Source organism: Pinus tabuliformis, chromosome 9, assembly GCF_031772625.1.
Source record: "Pinus tabuliformis cultivar Carrire ecotype Pingquan chromosome 9, CPIR1, whole genome shotgun sequence".
Lineage (NCBI taxonomy): Eukaryota > Viridiplantae > Streptophyta > Pinopsida > Pinales > Pinaceae > Pinus > Pinus tabuliformis.
In genome coordinates, this window is record NC_142307.1 from 2,019,078,121 (window position 1) to 2,019,098,664 (window position 20,544).

Sequence of the window (20,544 nt, forward strand, 5' to 3'; positions counted from 1 at the left end):
GAACATCTTTAAATTATTTGGGTTATATTGTAGGGGGTGGTGAATTGAAGATAGATCCCTCTAAGGTTGAAGTCATTGTGAACTGGCCTAAACCCAAATCTGCTACAGAGGTTAGGAGTTTCCTAGGGGCAGCACAATACTGGAGAAAGTTTATTGCTAACTTTTCTTTGGTTGCATCTCCATTACATGCTTTAACAGGATTGAAACAGGTGTTTAAGTGGGGAGGCAAACAACAAAAAGCCTTCGACACCTTAAAAGAAAAAATCAGTACAACACCAGTACTAGCACTGCCAGATCTTCAACGTCCATTTGAGATTGAGACACATGCCAGTTACTATGCCATGGGAGTAGTGTTGATGCAACACGGAAAACCCATATGTTATTATTCTGATACATTTACTTCTGCAGTAGTTAACTATCCTACATATGATAAAGAATTGTATGCATTAGTACAAAAGTGTGAAAAAGTGGAAACATTACATAATGGGTAAAGAAACAATCATACGTACAGATCATCAACCACTTCAATATTTGCACTCACAAACTAAATTGCAACAATCAATACATTATAGATGGATGGGTTTTCTACAACAATTTCATCTTGTCATCAGATATAAGAAGGGCCTACACAATAAGGTTGCAGACATGTTATCAATACCAATCATAAATGCATCTACATTACTTAAGCATAACTTAGTAATGCATGAAAGTTACATTGAACAATATGCTCAAAATGTAGATTTTAAAGATGTATATGCAACTTTAAGTCATGGCAAGCAAGTAGAAGAATTGGATTATTATGTAAAGGGCCAGCTCTTATATCATTTGGGAAATTTATGCATTCCACAAACTGAAAGAGTTAACATAATTCGAGAAGCACATACTTCTCTCATATTAGGTCATTTTGGGGTGAGTAAAATAGTTGCTCAATTGCAAAGGTTCTGTTATTGGCCAAGAATGCATGAGACAGTTTCTAGATATATCAAAGGATGTACAATGTGTGCAACAAGCAAACCAAGTAATAGGAAATTAGGCTTGTACACTCCTTGGGAAAGTGTTTCCATGGATTTTGTTGGGGGATTGCCAAAATCTAGGAAAGGTCATGATTATTTGTATGTTGTTGTGGATAGGTTCAGTAAAATGTCTATTTTGATACCATGTAACAAGCAGGTTACAGCTAAACAAACAACAAAGTTGTTCTTTCAGAATGTATGGGTTCATTTTGGTTACCCACTTCTATTGTATCTAATCGAGATTCTCGATTTGTTGGGAAGTTTTGGTCAAGTTTATGGGAGTTGATGGACACCAAGTTGAAGAAGAGCACAATATTTCATCCACAAACAGTTGGTTAGATAGAAGTGGTCAACAGGACAATGATCCAGTTGCTCAGAGGCTATTGCAGCAAGTATCCCAAGCTTTGGGATGAGCATTTGTGTTATGTGCAATATGCTTACAACCGTGCCAAGCACTCTTCTACTCAGAGATCTCCTTCTGAGACTTGTTTTGGTTTTATACCAAAGTCTCCCTTGGATTTTGTCTTTGGTAAAGACATAAAAGTTGATGGACACAGTGATGTGGACAAAGCAACCAAGTTCATTGAACAATTCCAGGAAATTCACCAGGTAGTACAGGAACAACTAGAAAGAATTCAAGCCAAGTACAAGGCAAGACATAACAAGCATCGAGCTGAACATAGTTTCCAAGTTGGTGATCAAGTCTAGCTGTACATTAGAAAAGACAAAATGCAGGGTGAAGGAAAGAAGCTAAAACCAATAAGGTATGGACCTTTCAAGATACTTGATAAAATTGGTGAAAATGATTTTTGCCTTGATTTGCCAGCTTATATGCATATCTATTCAGTCGTTAATGTTGAAAACTTGAGATTGTATGAACCTTCATTGTTTGAAGATCCTGAAGAGCAAAGTCAGTTGCCTTCTATTGAGGATCTGTTGCTTGAGTATCTCAATAAGTTACAGAAGGACACAATTCTAGACAGGAGGGTAAGAACTTCACGTCGAGGGGATATTGAGTACCTGAGAGTAGGGCTCAAAGGTCCAAATCCAAGAAAAGCAAGATGCATAGAAATTGGACAAGTGAAGGAATTATATCCTCATTTGATCGACGCCTAAAACCAACTTTTGGTGGTCCAAAAGCTTTTCAGTGGGAAGGCGTGATCCAAAATGGATCTTAAACCCTCTAAGTCTAAGTATTCAAATATGTAAAAAAACGCAAACAGAGTATGGCAAAGAAACAATGATAGAATGGCAGAAAACCTAAATGTAGCGAGGAGTGAAGAAGCGCAACCTTAATGCCCCAAAGTCGTTGGATCTACGGGATCAACGGATGAGATTGAATCACATGTAAATCTGAGAATAGAACCAAGTAAAACTTCAGGCTATAGAATCAATGGCTACGTTAGCAGGACATGTGGCAACCTAGGATAGAGTCAGAGGTTTCTGGTGATGTCAGCATAGCGGATGAGGTGGCAGTCGCAGATTGTCTCACGGCATCAAAGATGTGGAACAGGGTTAAAAGTAGAAAATGCGATTAATGAGGTTAAACGCTATTTACCGCTAAACTTCATTAGGCAGCGGACTCGACGGATTTATGAATAAAACAACGAACCTTTTGAGTTTTGTGGTAAACGGTATTTCGGGTGGGCTTCAGGCAGTAAGTGGTATTAGAAGGGTTGCCTCTGATTCCATACACCAGCTGACCCATAGCATGCCGTAAGAGAGAAAACCGCTTTTTTCTGGCAGGTAATCTCCGTGAAAGTGGGCCACCTGAAATGGCCGTCAGCTGTTGGATTAGCGATCATGGATTAGACGGTGGAGATTGAGAAAGTTGTTTGATGATCGGGTTGGATGCGAACTGTCGGATGACGGCAAATCAAACGGTGCGGAATGTCAAAGGGTGTTGGTGGACGAGGCATGACAGCCGTCTGTCCATCTGTTTATGGATTTGTGTCAGAGGAAGGCTGATAGTCAGGTCCACCCGCGCCCTCTGGTCCCTTCGTTGGTAAACCGTTACAGTTTCCACAAGGGTAACGAAATGGTGTTAAAAATGATGATTAACACAAAAAATGCATAGATGCGAACAGAGGGAAAAAGGCACGAAGAGAGAGAGGCTGGTACTCTTTTAGACTTGAGGATTTCGAGTGAATCCTGTGTTAATGTCACTGTTGTGTTGAGACTCTGTTTGAGCTCACACTTGTAATAATCTGTTCTTGAAGACATAATATAGAGGTCGACACTGATAGCTTGGACTAGGAGACGTAGCCAGGGGGTCTGGTGAACTCCTTCATTATTTTTGACTGTGTTAATGTGTCTGTTATGTTTTCTAACTGTTAATGGTCTATATTATTCACAATCTTTTCGATCCATTGCACTAAATAATATAGGCATTCCTGCACATGAGTCTGTAATACCTTTTCTTCTTAATTTAGTATCCATTTCAGATCACGAGAAATATTTAACTGGCAGTTTTATTTATTATCGGGTTTGTGGGGAAGTCAAAGGGTTGTTGAAAAAATGGACGTGATAAGGTTTTGTTCAACAGGTTTAAAGTTTCGTTGAGTTTCGAAGGATGGGACCGTCCATTGACTGGGTGATCGAACGGTGATCACGCACAGCTCAGGCAGATGTGATAAGTTTACGAACCAGAGTCTAAATCCTTTTCAGTTCTGTGGTTTGCCATATTTCGTGTAAATCCACAGATTTTGTTGTTTTCGCAAAATAACCAAAGTTAGAGACAAACGACTAAGATTCCAAAGACAACGGTAATTGGTCACGTTTCTTTGTGTTTCTGCCAATTGGAACACTCCCGATACATACATGGGCCCAAGTCCATGCACGAAGTTTTGTCAAAATGCAATTTTTTGTGTTAAAATAGTTTAATTATTATTAGAACATCTACAGAGAAACTTCATCAATAGTCAAGCCACAGATCCAAACAACGAACAACCGTCATCAGTTTTCTAATTTCTGTTACTTCCTGTTATTTTTTTCTTGAGATTGAGGTGTCTTTTACCCTCCAATGTAACATTCTGTAATGATTTTTACTTTAGACAATTAGAAGATAGTTAAGTAGTTTGACAGTTTTGGTGATTACCAATTGTCTCATAATGTATAAAAAGAGGAAAATTTACAGAGAAGAGGTTCGAATTTTGGAGAACCTGGAGACTAGGCCATTGTATTCTTGATAAAACTGTTGATTAATGAAAGAATAAGAAGTTTTCCACACATTGTTGGGTATGATTTTGTGACTTCTCTGTTATGTGCCCTCATATGTTTTCTTCCTTTAAGTATGGTAATGAAGCAACAAGTCTTTATTTGCTTATGTAAATGAAGTTAAAATTCCTTAAAAGAGTGCTCCTATACTTGAAGTTCCTACCTCTACAATTCTTCTAAGTTATAGATAGTAGTTTTTGTGTAAAACAACATATTGTCTTTAACTTCTCTAAGTGTCATAGATAGTAGATTCTGTGTAAAACAACATATTGTCTCTGACTTCTCTTAGCATTCTTCATTCAACATTCATATTCAACAATCAAATGGCATTCTGAGACTTTCATGTCACCTAAGTATTGAGGGTTAAAAACCAGGTCTTTCAGGTCCTTCATTTGAGAATACAACATACAATTAAGTGACAACTAAGTGACATAAACAATAAACATTAATGTCTTAAGCACAATTTCTACACAGCCAAGAAATTGGTTTCTTAAGGGACAAAAATGGTCATATGCATGATGATTATGGTCATTGCATTTAAGATCTTGATATTATATTGTTAAAATTGGCAACTAGGGCCAAAATCCATGTGGGTCTTCTTATTTATGGCAACTGATATTTTTATTGGATTCCTCTCGTCGAGAGGTGTAGGATTGATCTAAAGATCATCCGATTCCAACATGTATTCACGGAGATATGAATTTATTTGTGTTATGGGACAATTCGTCAAGGTCAGCCAACAACCAAATTTCCCCCACTTGTGCTCAATGTTTTAGTATAAAAAGAGGTGGCTTGTTAGTCATTTGGACACACATACTCTTCTTGTGATCTCTTCCTCTCCACTTGTCTTTGGGTTTTGGTGGGAGGAGAGATCCTAAGATTCAATGCTGCCCTAATGGAGAAGTCTCTACGCTATCATAGGAGATGGGAAAGCTTTATGTTGTCATGGAGGACAACCCTTATCTTAGCTTCAAGAAGCCTTAACGCTACCCTGTGGAGAAGCCCTAACATAGGTTTAATACGCAGTCAAGAAGGGCAGTAGTGTAAGCTCTCAACGCAGCCTAGAAAAGGGTCTCTAGCCTAAATGGATGCCCTAGGACCTAAACGCAGTCATGGTAAAGAAACACAGATCTACACATTTCCTTATCTATCCCTAATACATTGTTCTAGGCGGCAAGTTGATGAGGGATTTCATGTGCCCTAACTGCTATGTGTACTAGCCCTAGTCGTAACCCTAATGGGAGTAATGTTGTCTTACCCTAGCCACAGTAAATGAAAAGATTTGGCCGCAGTCCTAGGGGATTTCTAGAGCTACAATACGTTTCCTAAATGGTTCAGTCTCAAGTCTACCCTAGCCACAGTAAACCATAGTCTTAAGGAGGAATGTTTAGGAGGACTTCTAGATTAAGAAGCGTTGTTAGGAGGACTGTTACAGGCATTTTAAGAGGGTTGTTATAGGCGAATAAGGAGGGTTCTACTACGCTGGCTAGAGGAACTGCTAAAACAATGAGAAACCTCAACCCGCTAATGAGAAGAAGCTCTAACAACATATAGAGTTTTGAAGGATTAGCATTGTATTTCATTGGTGAAACTGTTCCTAGGATTGTGGGGTTATAGCTTAACTTGATGCTGGGCTAGGCCGTAGGCCATAGCCATCAGCTAAGGCGGTTATATCATTCTGGGAAGCATGGCAGAAGTGGTATCCCTCCTTGACTGCAGGAGGAGGACAACATTATGGAAGATGCAACATGGTTGGATGCAACATGTTTAGATGTAGAAGATGGATGCAACTACATGTTTAGATACAGTGGTTGGTGCAGCATTGTTGTATTGACAACATGTTTAGATGCAACAGTTGGATGCAGCATGGTGTTAGAGACAAAAATGTAGTGCAGCTCGATGATGGGAGAAGCACAGTGATGCATAATGCAGCATGATGATGAAGAGCGGCATGTTGGGTACAACATGATGAGGCACAATTCAATGATGATGCAACATGGTGCAACACAATGATAGGTATGGCAAGGTGATGGAATCACCTGTGTTCGGATCAACTACCTCAAGTGTCATATTCTTAGAGAAGATCTCTGCTATTATTTATATAAGTCAAAATGTTAACTTCTGATGTATATGTACTATATCTCTCTCTCTACTAAACTATTGAAGAACATAAGAAAAACTAATCAAGGGTTTCCCCACATTGGGGTTTGTCCCTGGCTAGCGCCACATCTTGTGTCCTCCTGTCTTGGCTTGTTTTTTGTGATTTATGTTTATGTTCTATGCTGAGAGAAAATTTACTTCAATTTTCCATATTAGTTCAATATCAATTCTATATTATCAAGCCCACGTAGTTAACTGGGGGGTTAGAAGGGGGGCGGAGTTCCCCCTTCGTTGCGTCGATTGCGTAGCGGGGTGGGGGGGGGTGTGTCATAGGGGGTTTGAGGGGTGCAGGGAACCCCACTTTATGGGGTCTAGGGCAGCGGCTCGGAAAATTTTGTTTTTGGACCCTATATTAGGTTGGGCGGACCTACCTATGGTTTTGTGCATGATTTTTGCACATGGTTTTGGATGCGATGGTTTTTGGTCCATGGTTTTGGACGCGATGGTTTTCGGTCCATGGTATTGGATGCTTTGGCATGTATAAATATGTATTGTAACATTGAAAGGAACATAATGAAAAATCAAGCTGGTAGTCTCGGTTTTGGGATCTAGGGGAAAATCTCTGTGTATATGTGTTTTATGTGTTATGCTCACGCATTGTTTATTTTTTGTGTTTTAGAATTCTTATGCAGGTAATTTTTGTACGTGGTTAAAACCTACATTTAGTATCAGAGTTGTTTTGGCTTCAAGGAGATGCATTTGTTGCTGAGGGGTTTCGCTCGGGCCTGTGGTAGACCCTGTTTAGTGGGAGATCTGTGAGATCGATTCTGGTGGTGAAAGAAGATAACGAGCAGTGGAAAGATAGAGATTGAGAAATTTAATGGTTAGAGTTTTGAGTTGTGGAAACTCAAGATGGAGGATCTGCTGGTGGATAAATATCAGTGGATCGTGATAGATCCGGGTACTAAACCAATAGGAGTGTCCGATGAAGAATGGAAGAAGTTGGATTAGAAGGCTAAGAGCACAATACGATTGTGTGTCTCAGATTCAGTATTGTTGAGTGTATCAGGGGAAGCTACGACGAAGGCTTTGTGGGACAAGTTAGGGACTTTGTACCAATCTAAGTCTCTGGTGAATAAACTGTTCCTATGAAAAAAGCTGTATAACCTGAGGATGAAAGATGGAGACTCGGTGACAGAACATCTGAACGCATTTAACATTATGTTAAGTCAGTTATTATCTGTTGATATTAAAATTTCAGATGGAGGTAAGTGCATTAGTTTTTTGTGTTCTCTACCAGATTCGTGGGATAGTCTGGTTATTACAATAGGTAGCAATGCAACTGCCTTGCAGTTTGATGAAATAGTCTCATCCTTGCTGACGGAGGAAATGAGATGGAAATATGGAAAGCCAGAATGGTGATACCTTGTCTTTACGAGGATGGTCCCAGAATAGAAACAAAAATAAGTCATCGAGTGGGAGGTCTAAAGCTAGAGGGAGATGTAAATCTCCAGGAAAACCTTTAAAGGTGTTGTGCTGGAAATGTGGAAAGGAAGGGCACTACAAAAGGGACTGTAAATCTAAAGCTCCCAATAAAGGAAAGGGATTTGATGATGCTCCTTCTGCAGAGGCGAAAACCACCTCAGATGAAGGTGGGGATGTGTACTTGGCTTCTTCAAGTACACATGTAGATCACGAGGCATGGTTGATTGACTCAGGTGCATCCTTTCACTTCACTCCCCATAGAGAGTGGTTCTGCGAGTATAAATATGATGGTGGTGATGTCTTCTTGGGGGATGATAGGAAAGCTAGAATCGTTAGTCGCAGAAAAGTAAAGTTGAAGTTGCAAGGTGGAAGGGTTAGAACACTTTCGGGTGTTCTGCATATTCCTGCATTGGCCAGAAATTTGATTTCCGTAAGCAAGCTGGATGATGCAGGTGTAAAAACAATGTTCGAGAAGGATACCTGCAAAATGGTTCGGGGAGCACTGGTATTGATGCGGGGAGTTCGGATTGGAACTCTGTACAAACTGCAAGGTAGCACTTTTATTGATGGGTGCAACAGTTTGTGGTTCCTGAAAGTGGAGCAGAAAAGCTAGTGGTCTCTGGAGAGAAGACCATGCTGTGGCATCAAAGGCTTAGACATATTGGAGAGAAAGGCCTTTGAATACTTCATGGTAAAGGTATGATAGAAGGTATGAGTAATAGCTCTCTGGTTTTTGATTTGTGAAAATTGTGTATATGGGAAGCAAAATTGGGTGAGTTTCCCCTCTGGTGGTAAGAGGGCGAAACATATATTAGAGCTTGTGCACAGTGATGTGTTTGGACCTGTGAAGGTTCCATCACTGGGTAAATCTGTGTACTATGTACCATTTATAGATGACATCTCAAGGAATACATGGATATATTTCCTTAAGAAGAAATCTGAAGTCTTTGACAAGTTTAAAGAATTTAAGGCTCTGGTTGAAAACTAGACAGAGAAGAAGATAAAGGTGCTGAGGACAGATAACAGTGGAGAGTTTTGCAGCAAGGAATTTGAAGAGTTCTGTAAGAAGTGTGGTATAGCATGGCAAAAGACTACTCCATATACACCTCAGCAAAATGGAGTTGCAGAAAGAATGAACAAGACATTGATGGAAAGGACAAGAAGCATGCTCAGTGGTTTCGGGTTAGGACAAGAATTTTGGGCAGAGGTGGTGGAGATTGCATGTTACCTGGTCAATAGATCACCTTCATCAACATTGGAATATAAGACTCCACAAGAGGTATGGACTGGTAAGAAACCTTCTCTTTCACATCTGAGGGTATTTGGATGTGATGCATATGTACATGTTCCAAAGGAGAAAAGAACCAAGTTGGATAGTAAATATGAAAAGTGCATCTTTATTGGGTATAAGGATGGTTTAAAGGGTTATAAGCTTTGGAACCCAGTAACAAGGAAGGTTGTGTACAACCGAGATGTGGTGTTCAGAGAGGTGAAAGATGTTATTAAACATGAAGTCCAACCAAAGGAACCTGAGAAGATAGAGTTTGAGCTTAAGGAGGAAGATTCAGACTCTACAGCAAAGGAGGAATTAGAAGATGAAGAGCCACATACTCTGGGTGTGAGAAGATCAGTTCGAGAAAGAAGGCAGCCAGAAAGGTATAGTCCATCTGATTTCTATTCAAATTTTACTATATCTATTACTGATGATCCCAGAACTATGAAGGAAGCAGTAGATTCAGAGGATGGAAAACTCTGGAAAGAGGCCATGGTTGATGAAATGGCAAATTTGCACAAAAATGAGGCTTGGGATATGGTGGAGTTGTCGGCTAGAAGGAAACCCATTGGCAACAAATGGGTGTTCAAGAAGAAGACAAATGCAGAAGGAAAGGTGGAGAAATACAAAGCTTGGTTGGTAGAAAAAGGTTATTCCCAGGTGCTGGGAATTGATTTTGGTGATATTTTTTCTCCTGTTTCCAAGGTAACTTCTATTAGATTACTTTTCTATGTTGTTGTTGCTTTTGATTTTGAGGTAGAACAGATGGATGTGAAGACTGCATTTCTTCACGGGGATCTAGAAGAGGAGATCTACATGAAGCAACCTGAAGGTTTCGTGGTGAAGGGTAAGAAAGAACTGGTATGCAAGTTAAAGAAGTATTTGTATGGGTTAAAATAGTCACCAAGGATGTGGTATCAGAAATTTGATACATTTATATGGGGACTTGGCTTCATTGGAAGCAAAGCAGATCACTATGTGTATTTTAAATTAATTGGTGATTATTTATTTATCTGGTCTTGTATGTGGATGATATGTTGCTGGTTGGAAATGACAAAGAAATTATCCAGGATTTGAAGACCCATTTGTCCTCCAAATTCAACATGAAATATCTTGGTGCTACAAACTATATTCTGGGCATGGAAATTAAAAGAGATCGGACAAAGAGGAAGCTCTAGTTGAACCAAAGGAAGTATTTTGAGACAATATTGCAGAGGTTTAATATACAGGATAGTAAACCAGTGAAGGTTCCTATTCCTGTAGGTGTAAATTTATCTGCTGAACAGTGTCCCATGACACAAGAAGAGGAAGAGGACATGTCCCGTGTTCCATATGCAAGTGCAGTTGGTAGCCTGGTGTATGCAGTGGTCTATACTAGACCAGAAATTGCACATGTAGTGGGAGTATTGAGCAGGTTTATGTCAAAACTAGGGAAGGAGCACTGGACAATAGTGAAGCAAGTATTCAGGTATTTGCGTGGCACTAGTGATTATGGTTTATGCTACCAAGGAAGACCAGGATTGGACGGAGTGTTGGATATTTGTGGCTTTGTTGATGCAGACTAGGCTGGAGATCTGGATCAAAGAAGATCTACAAGTGGGTATGTGTTTAACCTATTTGGAGGTGGATTCAGTTGGATGAGTAAGAAACAATCTGTAGTGTCACTATCAACTACAGAGGCAAAATACATGGCAGCCACTCATGCAAGCAAGGAAGCAGTTTGGTTGCAGAGATTGTGTTCAAGTATGGGGTTAGTACAGGGAGCTATAAGGATAGGCTGTGATAGCCAAAGTGCAATTTTCTTGGCAAAGAACCCTGCATATCATTCAAAGACAAAGCACATTGATGTTCAATATCACTTTGTGAGGGATATGATAGAAGACAAAAAGGTGTTGCTGGTAAAGGTGGACACTTTGAAGAATACTGCAGATGCATTGAAAAAATCTATGAGCTCTGAGAAGTTCTCTTGGTGTAGAGAAAAAATGGGCATTGCAGGGCTGGATAAATGACTAAGCTCTCTTGTGGCCCCCTGTGGAAAGAAACAACAAGTGGGAGAATGTTGGGTTGTGTTATATTCTTTCCACGACTAGCCCACGTCATTAACTGGGGAGTTTAGAAGGGGGGCAGAGCCCCCCCTTCGTTGCATCGATTGCGTAGCGGGGGGTGGGTCACGGGGGGTTTGAGGGGCGAAGGTAACCCCACTCTATGGGGTCCGAGGTAGCACCCCGAATTTTTTTGTTTTTGGACCCTATATTAGGTTGGGCGGACCTACCTATGGTTTTGTGCATGATTTTCGCACATGTATATATATGTATTGTAACATTAAAAGGAACATAATGAAAAGTCAAGTTGGTAGTCCCGGTTTTCGGATCCAGGGGAAAATCTCTATGTATATGTGTTTTATGTGTTATGCTCACGCATTGTTTATTTTCTGTGTTTTAGAATTCATATGTAGGTAATTTTTGTACGGGGATGTATATGTACTATCTTTCTCTCTCTGCTAAACTATTGAAGAACATAAGATAACCTGATCAAGGGTTTCCCCACATTGGGGTTTGTCCTTGGCTAGCGCCACATCTTGTGTCCTCTTGTCTTGGCTTGTTTTTTGCGATTTATGTTTATGTTCTATCTGCATTTTACTATCATGTTAAATGTGATTGATAATATAGAATTGATATTGAGCTAATATGGAAAATTGAAGTAAATTTTCTCTCAACATAGAACATACCTAAAATTAACATGGTATAAGAGGTGAGGTGAAGACAATGCCAAAGCAAGAGTGAAAGAGCAATCGTCGAAGACAGTTGGGAAGGACAAAAGGCTCAATGGGTTCCTCATCCCACTTCAAAGTCAACAAGGGTGAAGTCGAAGCAGAGTATATTATCCGAGTGGCGCAGCGGAAGCATCTGATAGGCTACCTAAAGATCACTTCAACGGGAAGTCCGAATATAAGGGTGGAAGGAAAGGCAGATGCCTTGCTTGCAATAAGTTCGACCATTGTGCGAAGGAGTGTCTGAATGATAGGGACACATCACTTGATGATGATAAAAATCATTCTAGCGACATCTTCAATGATCGAAGGAATGACAGGTACCACGACAAAGGAAAAAGGAATGCAGGTCATCAAGGAAATGGTCGACTCTTCAAAGGAAGCAAGGAACTCTAGGTATGAAGAATCAAATGTTGTTTCTGATAAGCTGTTGTAGAGACTACAACCACCCTCCAAAATTTTTCCTTAGCCTGTTTTGGAGCCTCCCTACCAACCTTTCACAACACTTTGTCTTGCTTTGTCGAGTACTCAAGCTTAAGTGTTTTCCTCGCACAAAGACAGCTTGTCGGTCACAGTTGATCCATTCCCCTCACAGGCTGTTCACTTGGACTTGGTCCAGCTACAGGCTGAGCAACTTCTCCTTGAAAATTGCACGTTTCTGGAGGGCAGCCAACCTTCCCTCTAGAAATTGCGCAATCCTCTCTGGCAGCCTGCTGGGCTCCAGGATTACGCAATCCTGCCAGCCAACACTCCTAGCAGGATTTGTGCATATTTCCCCAGCAGGGCTGCTCAGCTCGAGATTTGCGAAAATCTGGGTAGTAGTCAACTACTCTGCCAAAAAAATGTGCAATCCTTTTGGGAAGTCAGCTCATCTCCCAGCCAGGAATGCACATTTTTCTCAAGCAGTTGAGCAACTGCATGCATGAGTAGTTCGGTTCATCAGTTCCACCCGGGACCAAGGAAAATTTACTTGCATGCATGCATGACTTCCTCTTACTGGAATAAAAATAGACAACATGTAAAAGGCATCCCATGATTCAGGGAGCTATTTTTAGCAGTGGGGGGTTACATGCAAAGTTGTTTTAGAAGTTTCCCTCCAAGTGTCGCTTTTTCCTAGATTTGTGGCATGCGCATCATTAGACCAAACTTATTTATTCGACGCATCAGAGCTCATTAATTCACATCGATCTTGGAGCTCTGACATCCCACAACACATCTAGGACTCTTCGACACATCCGGCTTAGTTATTCACAGGTAAGTGGCCGGAACTTGTCTTTTTCAACATTTCTGTCACTTTTTGTGTATTCGCTTGTGTGAGTATTATTTTATTGGTTTCTTTGAATGCTTTCTATCGTTTACATGTATACTATCTTGTCCTAGCTCTATTTCATTTTTCGTTGCTATCTCAATGCTGTCGCATGCATGAAACTGTTTTGCATGGACGTTCACCGAACCAGCGAACTGCCTCACCCACATGCATGTTGATCTATTTGTTGAATATTTCATTCATGTTTTGCATGCACTGTCAATCACTTCTGCTATCACTTAGTGTCACCATGCATTCACTGTATTATTTGCTTTCAGTTGTTCTTCGGTGAGTTGGGCCAACCTTGGCCCGGGCTCAGTGTTCACCAAGGTTGCATTACGCAATCTGGGGAAGGAAGGCTCACCTTCCTCTCCAGAAATGCAAATTCCTGCCCAACAATGGTCTCTAGGATTGTTTTTCACATTTCTGGAAGACAGTGGCTACCTATCCCAAGAAATTGTGCAAATTTGTCCCTGAGCCAACAGTCCTTCCCAACTGGAATTATGCATTGCGTAATCCTAGCAGCCAGCTGTCTGACTGGATTGTGCATTTCGCAGATCCAGCAGCCAATCCTACCTCCTAGACAGCCCAGAATTCCTTTGCATAGTTCTGGCAGCCAATCACCCAGCCTCCCAATAAAATTTGTGCAATCTTGCTCATTAGTTTCCCAGGTATGTGCCGTGTCCTTCCCCGAATTTGCTTTGTTTCCATTGACGTATTTCTTGCCATGCATGCTGCTTGTTTCAAGATCTTTCAGGTGTTCATCAATCTCAATGGCTTCCAAGAGAAAAAGATCACAGGATATTGATGGAGTTGTAGCTGGAACAACAGTTGAGAAAGTGTCCTCTAGTATGCCGTTCTATGAAGATATGAAGTTGTATTTATACAAGGACATCAAACTGAAGTGGCAAGAGGTTAATGAAACATTCGCAGGCACTTTCGGGGAAGACCTCAAAGACCATCAGGTGTATGTGAACATTCACAAGTCTAGCTTGTACCAGATTGCATGCAGATGCCTCACATTCCTATGCGCGGACATAATTCACTGGATCGTCTCTCACACTGATCCCGAGACGATGACCTTGAGCAGTGTTAGTGGGACAAAGCTTGCAACCTTCTAGGCATGAGATTATGATGAGAAGTATCATATGTTAGAGCACATGATTGTCATGAGTCCTCCATTTAGCTTGTCCAACAACAGATGTAACTCCAGAGACATTCTAAAGGATTGGGTAAAGGAGCCAGCTTGGTTTAGGATGACACCCAACCAGATCTACAAGACAAACATATTGAGGAAGGTGTACCGATACTTGGTCATATTCGCATGTCGACTGAGTGGCCAAGCAAGCACTGAAACCTTTCCTCAGAGTTGGGTGATTGCATTGGACCAACTGGCTAGAGAAGGAAGACCATGCAACTGGTCTGGCATACTGGCTCATCAGCTGAAGGAACAAGTCACGAAGGCTCAACAGTCACCCGAGGGTATGCATGCAGAGATTTATATGTCCGCCTACATCCTAGATGCAGTTTGTGCTTGACACGAGTTCCTGGGCTTGGAGTGGGCATGGTCAACGGCGGAGACTGTTGTGAACACGTATTTCAAGTTGTTGTCTGAATGCAGCTTCAGAGGAGTAATCATATGGTTGTTCGACCATTTTGTCACCCCAGTATATAGGATGATATTCAAACAGGATCCACACTGCATGTCAAAGGAAGCAATGGAGGCATTGTTAGGTATTGCAGATTGGTATGCCTCACCATCCGACACTTTCATCCGAATGTTCAGTGCGGAGAAGCCTCCTCATGTTTTTCCAAATTTTCCTTGGACATACTTGTCATGCAGGAAGTAGCATATCACATCTTGACAAGATTGACAACTAGAATGCAACGGAAGAAGAAGGCACCTTGGCCCAATATTCCGTTGCAGATTGGGTTATATGAGATCTGGAGTATCAAGCAAGCGGATGTCGAAGCAGAATAAATGAATAAGTACCCATTCGACCTATGAAACTTCAACCCGTATGACTCAAATTGCATTTTGAAGGATCACCGCATGAGGGTTCAGTTCAACTAGATCCATGGGGAATTTCATTGGGCTGAGGAAGACTCATGGAGGTATTGCTACAATTCCTATGGAACCAATGAACAGGTTGGCTTCGCCATAGAGTGGTTGGCAAAGCAGCATGAAACAACATCATGGAGAGTAGCAGCAGCAACAGAGGCAACATAGCCAAACATACCTGTGCGCGACAAAGGGAAGTGGAAAATTGTCGACTGCATGGAGGAGGAGAAAAGCTGCAAGTTTGAAGTAGATCCACTTGTAGAATAAGAAACTATGGCTATTCAGGCAAAGAGGGAGCACCGCGACAAGCACATCGCGTGAAGGCAGAGGGATAAGAAGAGAATGGAAGAAGCAGAGAAGGAGTTGCATGAGCTGAGAGATAAACTCTGGAAAGAATAAGAGCTGCGCCAACAGGAGAAGGAAGCACAACAACAACAGATACAGTAGAGGGCGCATCATGTGCAGATAGATGAAGCAGTGCCTGTACAAGTAGTTGATTCATTTGAACAACTAACATTAGGTGAGCATGGTGAATCATCATAGGGGAAAGACTTTGCTCATGAGATAGAACATGCGCTTGAATAATTGGATGCAGACATGGAGTAGTAGGAGTTGGAACAAGACATCGACCTCATGCCTCACCATAAAGAGGTTGACTCACCCACTTCAATGCATCCAGATGACGAGCAAGTCTCAAATGACCAAGGAGGCATTGAGATCCTTGGTGGTCAGCCAGAAGCAGAGATGCACAACATCTCCTTTGACGAATCTCATCATAGATTTGTGCAGTATCACAGAGTATCAACTCCATAGGACCAAACATATCCTGTGCAAATTGAAGAACAAGTGATCGTGACTGATGTGCACAAGTATCCAACTACTTTGGCCGATGCAACTAGAGTGTATGCCAAAGCCACTAGCTCAAGTGTTCGTTTCCTCATAGCTGAGAATGAATGAATGGCGAAAGAACTACAGGTGGCCAAGCAAGGAGGAGACTTGGTGACAATGTGCCTGAGCTGAACTGAATAAGGCAATACTAAATGAAGTATTGTCCCTTGACACAGTTATGCGAGCATTGTACTCCAAGTTTGGTACCGTGCACCAAGCAGTCGTCCATCTCCACGGATGGGAGAAACGATGTGTGAGAATAGCATGCATCTTGAAGAACATACATGATGCTATTGATAACATGCAAGCATGGACGTTGAAGTACAATGGAGCCCTGCTTCACTTGCCAAAGATGATGAGGGCCAATGCAGTCGAGCTGCAAGCACGTATCCGTAGTCAGAGTTGGAACTATGAAGACCTACTACAACTCATCACTAGCATACAGGCTTCCCATGCACGAGTATTCAAGAGCATGGAAGTTGTGGTGGCACACATGCGATCCCATCACTTGGGAATCTCACCTAGGAAACGACAAAGAAGTAGGTCCGACAGGAGCTTGACTCGTACTTCGACAAGTTGATGCACACCGCCACCAACCCAGACTTGCCTATCAGTGCAGACATCATTCACAAGTATGTTTCTGGTTCGACCACATTGAAGAAAATGATGCACATGCTTTCAGATGAGTTGGACAAAGGAGCCTGAGAAGTGTACCCGGATGCTATGGAGACAAGGTTCAGGTTTCAGGAAAATGTCATAGGGGAACACAAAGACACTATCAAGGACTACCAATCTTGGCATCAATATGTTACTATTGATTAGCATGAGGATGTTGAACTGTTGGACTTCTATAGTTGTCTAAGTCAGAATGATGTCTAGTTTGGCTTGTTCAAGCCATTGTTCACATGGTTACATGTGCATTGTAATGTTGAGTCATTTCAAGTGTAAGTCAAGTCTTAATAGCGGATGTAACAGTGATAGAGTAGGTGAAGAGTCATGAGGGTAGTCGAATGGTCGAAAAGGGGAATGTCAAGGGTCACCCTACCCTTTGCTATAAATAGTCCCTCATAACTCATTGTATAGGCTTTTGGTCAGCCAAGCTTCTGATAAGACTATCTTGGAAAGAGCTTGGATAGTATTGTAACATGCTTTGGCTTCTCCACTGTATGGAGCTAGTTCATCTCTTTGGAGGAGTAGGCAGATGTGGCTATAATGTTACACTAATGGAGCTAGCAGGTTTACATGGATGTATTGTATGATTGGAACTTACACTTCTTTATATAATAAGAGCCAACACATTTTCATGCATATGTTGTTATTGTATTTGGACTGTTTCGGTTGCCTTAATGATATATGTTGTTTAACTTATGTATTTGTGTATGAACTAATTCGCATGCAATTATATGAATCTTGTTACAAATACGCTGTTGGTTTAACCATCACTTTGGATTTTCTACTGCTCTGCTTTCCAACTTGTGATGCATCTTCGCTTGTGTGTTTCCTTCCTAGTTGAGTACTGATACAGGTTGTCAAGGGGCGCACTCATCCCACCCCCTTTGTGTTAGAACCTCTCATGCACCTTCCTTGACTCACTGCAGCAGTCACATCCTTGTTACTGAGAGAGTTAACTTACTTGCATCTCTGCGACATCACGGTCAAGGCATTACCTTACGACCCACTGCTGGGACTCCTACACCAAATAGTCTGAGGTCTAATTGGTACTTCTTACCAAGGAGATCCCCTTGACATGTTGGCGGGTCCAACACCGTCAACATTTCTGGCGCTAGAAGGAGGGCCTGATGACAAGCTATGTCCTCTCATCTAGTTTTGAACCTTTGCACATCTTTCATGGAGTCTTGCACTCTTCTTCCCTCGTGGTGTTTTTCGAATCGTGAATATGTCTCCATCACGGGGAAGCTTTTCAATCTCTTGTCCACTTTCATGTATGATGGTGAAGGCGAAGTGGCCTGGCCTAAGCACTTACATAACTTTGTTTCCATGATTCATGAGGAAGATGATTTTTCTGACGAATAGGCCGGTTTGTTGCTTGCATACACACTTCGCGAATCTCCATTTCGTTGGGTGCTCAACCTACCGGCTGACACCATGCACTCATTTGAGCACTTATGTGATCTTATTGAAGACACGTTTTATCATTTTGATCCAGACCATCTTGACCACAAACTGTCACAGCAACGGAGGGCTCCGCATGAATTAGTTATTGATTTTTGGCAGCGCTTCTGTGACTTGCAGTTTCAAGCTTCGAGGAGCCAGATGAAATTTTCTTATCTTTAGGACCGATTCAAGTATTGTCTTAAGAAATCTGCCCGTCCCAAGAGAAAGTTTGAAATCAAGCCTCACTCAACATTCTTCAATTATGGAGCTGTGCAATCTCATGTGGACGTGGACACCGTCTCAACTGATTGTCCACTTTCCTCTCATTCAACAACTCCACCACTACCAAGTGATGCTGAAGAGCATGCTCACACGCCTGTTCATCTTTCACATTCTCCCAACATCACTTCACTCAATTTTCGTGCATATTTGGTTGTGAGTCTTTCTAATTCTCATATGCATTCTTGTCCACTAGCTCCATCTTTGCACTCGGGTGTTCCTCCGAATGATGATGTCTTGTGTTCGTCCATTCCAGACTCTTCACTTGTTGTGAATGAGGAGCAACCCATTGACGGAGTTGGTGTTGCACAACCAACATGCGCTGTCATTCATGAAGAGTATGAGTGGGAGCTTGAGCATCAACACTCGACAAAGGATGACTCCCTTCCATTCGAGCCCCCTCCATTCTTTCCTAACCTCTTTGGTGAACCTGCCATCCATGATTTTGCATGTGTGTCTTCATCCACAGATGCACCCATTGTTGATCACTCACAGGACTCACATGATGTTAGTCCATCATTTGGCAACGGAGGAGATAAGTTACCCAATGAAGATCCACTTGATCCTTAATCTGTCTTTTCCGCAGAAACAGAAGATGAGTTTGTTCGCTTTTCATCTACCCCTCTGTTTGATTTATTTGATCATGAGGATGCTGAAGAATTCATTGATTTTTCTTATCGCGGCAGTCGTGATCCATTTACTTCCATATTTTTTTATCACAATCATGACTCTTTCGCAGTGATATTTTGAAGCCACCATTTATGATGATCTATCTGATGATGAAGCTGAAACACCCAAGACCATTGAGGCACTTCAGCCCGAGCTGATATGTCAGGTCCTCGCTCTCTTGGGGTTAGTCTCACTTCCGATCATGAAATTGTTCAATCACCCAAGGCTCCTCATCACTCATTTGTAAGCATTGAAGATCCATCTCACACATAGATCACACTTCACTCGAATTGCATGATCCCATTGCTCATGCATTGAAGGAGTCTTATGTTGCAAGCACTTGTTCGCGACGCAAGTTATCTTTGTTTCTTTCGTTTGCTTGCATGCCATAGACAAGATTATGCTTATTCTTCAAAGATGCATGTAGTGTCACACATCACCATGATAAGTCCACAGACTGTTCGCCATGCACTTGTACTCACTTATGTTCTGTGGGCACTGTCAGACACGAAGTGTGGTTGTATTCATTGTTATATCTTTCTTGCTTGCTGGTTCACACAACTAGGTTTCTCGTGGACCAAGCCTTCACCAACATGGTTCTACCAATGCGCAGGTGGTTGCATTGGAAGTATCACTTCACGTGATCAGGCCCATGCACCGTTAGTGTAGGAGTAGGAGTAGTGTTTTCTTTCAATTGTTTGCCTGCATTCTTGTCTGCTTACATGCTTTGTTTGCTGGTTTGTTTGCTTACTTGCTTTGTTTTCAGCTTCGCTTCTGCTTTTTCCTTTGCTTTGATGTTTGTTAGTTCGTTTGTTTCGTTCATAGGTTAGTTTTTCATGAAACCATGTATGACTCTTGAAACAAGCCAGGTGAAGTACAAGAGTGCTTGTACAACTATCACTACTTTGTTATCTATCATCTTGCCTCTGTATGGTGAGCTTGTTACTCTAAGTCCATGATACGTCGAAGGAAAATACGTACTGTTCGAAGTGGACCTTGGCGATAACACAACGCTTGCGCGCTAACTAGTGTCACCTTCTCTAGTCGGTTGTTTTTGGGTTAACCCTTGTTAGCTCAGCCAAGTAGAGTAAGGTGAGGGGGAAAACCTTAACAGGCACATCAGAGAAATAATAAACTACTCCTCTATTGGAACAACCTCTTCTGCTCTCAATAAGTCGGGATCCCTCTTCTGCCTCTGAAATTAACAAGTGCTTTGCACAGTGAAAAATGAAAAATGAAAAGTAAAATAAAAAAATAAATTCAAAATGGAAAATGAATAAGGTGAAAGAAGAGAAAGGCTTCCTGTGTAGGGAGGTGATGTAAGTAACTCTGCCGGGGTACTGACCAGGCTCGCTAGTAGCGGAGCCA